Genomic DNA, 7,427 nt, shown 5'->3' on the forward strand with positions numbered 1-7,427 from the left:
AACGTCGCGTACTGTCGAAAACTGGCGGGTAACCCGTCGTTCCGGAAGGTCTTAAACGCGGCGGCCTTCTTTGCGTACACGTCTGAGCACTCTTTATCCCACCAGGGCTTGGGAAAACGTTTTTGTATGTTCGCGCCGGGTACTGGCCTAGTCTGAGCTTGATTCGCGCTGTCGAGAATCAAGCCAGCCAAAAAGCTGTACTCTTCCTCCGGAGGAAGTTCTTGGGTAGATTCGATGTTGTCGGATATCGCGGCAGCATAGCTCTTCCAATCGATATTTCGTGTGAGGTCATACGAAATATTGATTGATTTCAATGGCCTTGAACCGTTATTGATTGAGACTACAATCGGCAGATGGTCGCTGCCGTGGGGATCAGGAATTACCTTCCACGTGCAATTTAACCGCAGCGATGTTGAGCAAAGGGACAAGTCTAAGGCGCTCGGGCGCGCTGGAGGAGCAGGAATCCGTGTCATTTCACCCGTGTTTAAAATTGTCAAATTGAAGTTATCGCAAAGATCCTGAATTAAGGAAGACCGGTTATCATCATAGAGGCAACCCCATGCTGTACCGTGAGAGTTAAAGTCTCCTAAAACTAGTCGCGGTGCTGGCAGGGATTCTAAGATGTCTTGTAGCCGTCGGTGCCCAACCGCGGTGTTGGGGGGAATATATATGGAAGCTATGCAAAGGCTTTTACCTTTGGTTGTTACTTGACAAGCGACAACTTCAATACCTGTTATCGAGGGAAGGTTAATTCTGTAGAAGGAATAGCACTTTTTGATCCCCAAAAGCACTCCTCCATAGGGGGTGTCTCGATCCAGGCGAATAATATTAAAGTCGTGGAAGTTGAGTTCTATGTCGGAAGTTAACCAAGTTTCACATAATGCAAATGCATCGCAACTCAAATTATTTATTAAAATTTTGAAGGAATCGATTTTCGGGATGATACTTCTGCAATTCCACTGTAGAACAGTGATCAAATCCGTGACCTCGTTCGATGAGTTAGCCATCGAAGGATACAATCGCTGAGAGGAGGGGCCATTTAGCAGTCAACTGCTTCAAAAATGTTCTCACTGTAGGGAGAAAAGCTAACATAAGACTTTTAATAGGATCAGTAATATTGAAAGTTTTTATTATCCAGTCCACTATGTCCGAGAGTTTTATAATTCCAGTGCTGTGATTACTCTCGAACTGAAACAAAGGAACACTTGGGATTTTTGATGTTCCTGGAAGTGCTGGGAACTCCTTCTCTGAGCTTAATCCTCCGAGACCAGGAGCTAATTGCTTCGGTTTGGTTGCAACACTTCCAATAGATGTGACTTTCGGAGCCCCCTCAAGGGACACCTTCTGGCCTTTACAAGGAACTTTACGAGAGGAAGTGTTCCTCCTCTTCCTATAAATTCTAGGCACCCTAGTAGATGTTCCCTCTTGTGGGTTACCAGCCTCGCCCTCGTCAGGAGGCAAGTGAGTATAGATGTTTGCTGAGGATGGTGGCGTAGCATTCTTTAACATTTCTGCGAAAGAATGTTTGGATCGTCCCGCAAGGGAACGTTTCAGTTTATCCCCGCGTAGTTTGTACGCGGGACATGCCGAGATATCATGCAGACTCTCCGCACAGTAAGGACACTTTTCGGCTTGCTTACTGCACGAATCATCTAGATGATTCTCCCCGCATTTTCCACAGCGGGCCTTGTTGCTACAATGGGTGGCTGTGTGACCCAGTTGTTTACACTTTGTGCAATTCATGACCCGCGGCACAAACAGACGCACAGGCAGACGAACCTTGTGCAAGAGCACGAAATTTGGCAAAGCGGTACCAGCGAAGGTCACCCGATAAGAGTTTGATTGGGGGTACGTTTTTGAACCATCCCCCGCAACTACTACTGAGTGCAAACGTTTGCACTCAAGTATTTTAACTGGCTGAAGTAAGCGGTCTCTGAATCGGCCAACCCCGTACTTCAGCAGATCCTCGCACGTCAAACTCTCATCGGTTACGACGCCTTCGGATTGTACTCTTACAGCCGGAATATACACGTTATAATCCCGCGTAAAGTGCTCACAGCAAGCAATATCGTTTGCCTGCTTTGAGTTGGCTAGCAACACCCTTATCTTGTCCGAGCGGACCTTTGAAATTTCGGTCACAGCCGAGAACCGTTCCGTCAGGTCTCTAGAAATCTGAAGAAGATTCAGTGATTTAGTCTTGGGCCGAAAGAAGACCACAAATGGACCAGTTGAGAGTTCTGGATAGCATTTGGGCCGGGGGGGAGCCTTAGAAGTTGAACCCGATTCAACTTCCATTTGACCATCCGGAGAGGGAACCATAGAAAACGTCAACGCACGGGGTCAGCGCCCGCGCAGACGGAAGAAAGCAATAAATGTGTTACAAAAGACAAAAACCACTTAGCTTTAAACTGGTGTCCAACGACGAACCGATCCAGCTTATACAGCTGGCTATTGTTTAATCCTCACACGCGAACAAAAGACTGAGGACCGAACCGAACTGGCAAAATAACCTTGAATGCGGATTAAAACTATTCTTTATCGCCTCACACAGCACTACGGACTAGAAAAAACAACCTCTGTCTCGATGGAGAGCTCGAAAACGAATGGTTCCGTACCGTTGATGTTGTGTGTGAATGCCTCCATTTAACTGCATGTAACTTATCCTGACGGAACGGTGACGTTCCGTTGACGTTGACGGAAGCTGATGTATCGTCCTTTATGCTGCTTTAATTATTGGATTCGGGACAGGGTAGAATTCGCTCAAAGCTGTCATTTTTGGAAGGATTTGAGAACTTTGGAGTGAACCTACTCTGACTCGGATGCAAAAATTCGAAGTCAACTGCGTACACCTCTTCAATAATAAAAAAAACAACCTATGTATTTTATTTTAAATGTTATTACTTATTTCATAAAAAAGACGAATTCAAAATATTTATCCTCAAAAAAACTGTTCAAAACCCGTAGTTTTTTTTTTCGATGACGTTATTGCTCAAGCATCGTGGTACAGCTTACTGACCTGTAGCCGCTTCGTCGAAGCTAACACAATTTTTCGTGACCGTCATCGCCAACGGCCAAAGAGGCAGATATTAATGATGCTGTCAACTCAGACACTGACACTAATTAGTGTGATAAGCATCCGCGTGGAAAAGCGGGTCTTGCTAAGAGTTCAAATCTCCGGGCAATTAGATTCGTGACTGCTTTGAACGCATTGTCCTCTGAAAAGCAGTACTCTGCGTGTGAAGGCTGAGTTTGTTTATAAGTAGGGGAGTATGAAGTAAAGCCGGATATTAAAGGAAAAAAAGTTCACTAGTTCCTGTAATAACGTATGGGAAGGATTAGGGAGCCAACTGACAAAATTTACTCTATGAGAAAATTCCGGATGCCCCGTTGCTCACAGAGCAGAAGTCATATCAGCAGATGAAAGAGCAAACTTTTCACTGTTGTTAGCTACCCACAAGTAACGGTTCACCCAGAATTTCTTCTCAAAAGCGTTTTTGTTTCAGGGCCCGTAAGTGCAAGAAAACCAACAGGTCCTGAGCATTACCAGTCGCAGCATAGACAGCGAGAGATATGTGAATGACCCCTAGGATGTAGTAGGCGAGAAAGCAAGTTAGGGGCCCTATTCTTACAGTCGCGTCTTCTAGTGACTACTAGGCACTAGGTGACGTGACTGTGAGAATAGGTCCCCTGATTGACACCTACTAATTTATGTTGCCATTTTTTTCGCATTGTAATTATATAAAAGATGTACGGCTCTGTAAAGTTAGTGTATTGAACCGTGTGAAATAATCAAACTAGAAAGAACTACATATGCGAGGGGAACATCTAACACAAGAACCCTCCCAAGAATCGACCCGCGTGCTTGTGTACGTCCCCGTTTACAGCACACAAAGTATTCAACACATGAAAGACAGACCGGATTGTTCGGAATTAATAGCTCGCATTTGAATCACAATCGCTACCCCCACCCGCTACCAACCAAACCAACCAACGAACCAACCAACCAACCAGCCACATCGGGCCAAGGGTCCGCCGCCACACAGCTCTTTCTAATCGGCAGTTTTGCACTGCTGCTATACATTACCTTATAGGCTTGCTACAGTGTTTCACTCAGACACAATGCATATAGTTTTCCACTCGAAATGGCGGGCCGGAAGCGAGCGTGCCAGTATTGTAGCATTGTCTCACATTTCAGCCTACATTCCAGAAGTTCTGCTACCCACCTACCGGACCGGTTCGACAGGACGAGTGAGTAAACCCACGTTCCGTTTGCCCTGGCTCAATTGATTTGCAAGAGAAGAGAGAGAGGAAAAGCTGAACAAAATACACCGGTGGTCACGAGAGTTCGACTGTTAGGCCGATGACATGCTTACGCGATTTGCGAAGCGGTAGCGGTAAGCGAAGCGAATGCGTTTGACCTATCTCTTTGGTGTGTGCATGTAGAACGCGTAATACTGTCATAGTAAAAGCGGGGCGAACGCGGCAAAACACTATGTAAAGTGATTAGACGCGTCCGCAAACGCTTCGCTTTCCGCTTCAGTTTGTCATCGGCCTTAGTAACATTCAAATCAATCTTAACGTAAAAATACAAAGATGAATGCACCTACCTACAGGAAACGTGCAGAATTCTCACTTTCCCACTGACTTCAACGTCATTCGGTAAATCATAAACAAACTTAAAAGATTTGGCAGCGCCTGCTTCCTTTACCCAACTCATCGGCGCCAACGATGTAATACGAAAATGAGCGCAAACAATCGCTCACTAATCCCGTTACCTCGGTTTCAACATCTTGCAAACTGTACCCATCTCATTCAGAGAGAGCTCGGACCAAAAAAAAAAGCTAGCATTGAGAAGCAAGTTGCAGAACAGCTCATCGAAGCGATGGAAGGAAGAAGCAACTTTTCCGGCGGCGGCCGCCGCCAACAGTGGCTTTGCCGACAAGGCGGAAAATGCCACATTCGGAAGTACACTTCGGAAATTGAGTGCACATCTCGATACCATCGGTCGTAGGGTGAGTGCAATCGTGGTGAGAAAAATACTAGACACTCACTCCAGCGCATGCTGGAGGAGTTCGTTTGTGTTCGGAAATGAACTGCTTGCTACCTAGGTAGGTAGGTATGTAGCAAGAGTTCAGGAAGATAATGACTGTGTCCCTTTCACAAGAGTACTACTGTGAGCTGATGTATCGGAATTGTGAAGGACTCGCGTGGGTGGCGCTGTGATGATTGAAGAGCACGGTAATGAAAAATGAACGATTTGTGTACCAAATTTAAATAGTTTTCCTGATTGTACTCAATTACCAAATAGCAAGCAAAATTGGTTTTTTGTTGGCCAATGAAAATCAAAAAGAAAACAAAATGGAATGGAATTCAAAAGCTTATATTTTTGTCTTCATTTACCAATTTTTTCAAGACGAAAAAACAAAATGGAGCCTGTGGTAATGTTCTGTCTAATGAGGTTTTTCATTGAAAAACCCCGGGGCGGTGGATTGCACTGGTGTTGCATTTTCTAGCAGAAGCGCAGGCCACTAGACGTGTTTCATTCCCACTTCTGCTAGAAAGTGCAAAACCAGTGCAATCCACTGCCCCGGTGTTTTTCAATGAAAAACGACATAAGGTTAGGTACACGTGGAATTCGAAAACTGCGTACAGCCTACTGCCTCGGTATGAAACACAAAACTAATAATAAGGCTCTAAATTAAACTAAATATGTTAGTGAAATGACCTAAGAACTTCAAATTTGACGTAATGGTGCGATCTCAAACTTTGAGATCGATTTTTAGCCCGTTTTTTCCACTTTAAGGTTTCACTAAAAATAGTGCATACAAAGAATTTGTAGATTTTATGGGTCATTCCTTCAATGAAAAAGGTTTTCTTTCGAGAGGTCACAAGATGAAGTCTTCAAATTGAATCGTTTTCAAATGAGATTGCACGCAGTTTTTAAAATTCATGGTTTGAGATTAACTCGTTTAAAGTTTTGAGAACACTTTCGATGAATTATTCGCGGTAGAATGTCAATATTTTGTAACAATATAATAGGCTTTGGACATCGCTGATTGCGAATCTGAGGTCACTATTTCGAAATTCAAAATAACCAATCCAATATGGTGGACCCCCACCAAATATAGCCAAAATCGAGAAGAAAAGATATTGTGATTTTTAAACCTTAATTTCAGTTAATATGGATAGCACCTATCCACTGAAGGCGGCTGGGGTATGCTAATTGGGCATACCGACCAGCCGATCTTCAGCTTACCTTTCTCGGTTACCTTTTTGGCATACGCCTTCAGTAGCCTGAGGTAGGCTACTTTGGTGCCAGAGGGTCCCCCTCTAAAGCGCACAGAGGCCCGCCCGATTGTCACGTCGCATTGCTCCTTGACGGCTGCGACGACATCTTCTGCCGTCGTGAACTCGTCCAGATGCTTGCACTGGAGAGTCATCTCCGCCCCTAGCGACCTGACCTGGGCGCCTTCACCAAGGACCTCTTGGGCCAAGGCCTTGTACACCGCACTAGATTGTGCGCCTCGCTTCAGCACCAGAAGCATTTCTCCTGTGTTGGTGCGTCTCACGCTACGCACATCTTGCCCAAGGGCCGAAAGGCTTTCGGCCGCCTTCATCGACTTTAGGACGTCGGCGAATTTGTCCTTGTCGGTTTTTAACCACAAGGCCTCGCCTCTGTCCTTGGCCTTCTTCGCGGGCCGCGGTACCTCCGGTGTCGGTGCCGACTTCTTCTTGGTGACCAGCGTCCAGGGGTTTACGCCCCCTACCCCGGTTGCGCCGGGTTGCTGGTACCACCGCTCTGCCCAGCGAGGTCACTCTCGCCCTCGCTTATCTCGACCAAACGGCGTTTGGCCTTAACGGTTGCACGCCGTGTGGTGTCGGTTGTTGCACCCTCGCCTGGCGACTTCCTAGGGCGCTTCGCGTTCGACGCCGTCTTGCGACTGCCCTTGCCTTTGTCCTTCGAGGGGAACTCGGCCGCCGCTTCGAGCGACATGGCTGCTCCATAGAAGGTGAAGCCCCCTGTCTGGGTACCTATGTGGACCTTCTCTCTTCCCTCCCTCTTGGAGGCCACTGTCTGGGTTTCTCTGTCGGGCTTCTCCCGATATTCTACCCTCTTGGCGTAAGCCTGCTGTTCCTGTCTTGCAACACGAACAGCTTTCCGGAGCACCAGGAGGCTCTGCTTCAGCTCCTTGCTTATATTTTGCTTTGCGCTAATGAACTCGATTATTGAATCGAGCTGCTCCACCACTTTGCGCATCGCGGATAGTGGCCCGTCCAGTGCGTTGGTAGGGCTACTTCCTACCACTGCTGGGGGGTCACTGGTGCTATTAGATGCAGCACTCGTCGCTCCACTACTCTCCCCACGGGGGGAGACCTCACCAAACCACCTCTAGCAAAGGGGTTTGCCACCTCCGTTTGTTTATTTG

Source organism: Topomyia yanbarensis, chromosome 1, assembly GCF_030247195.1.
Source record: "Topomyia yanbarensis strain Yona2022 chromosome 1, ASM3024719v1, whole genome shotgun sequence".
In the NCBI taxonomy this organism is placed as follows: Eukaryota; Metazoa; Arthropoda; class Insecta; order Diptera; family Culicidae; genus Topomyia; species Topomyia yanbarensis.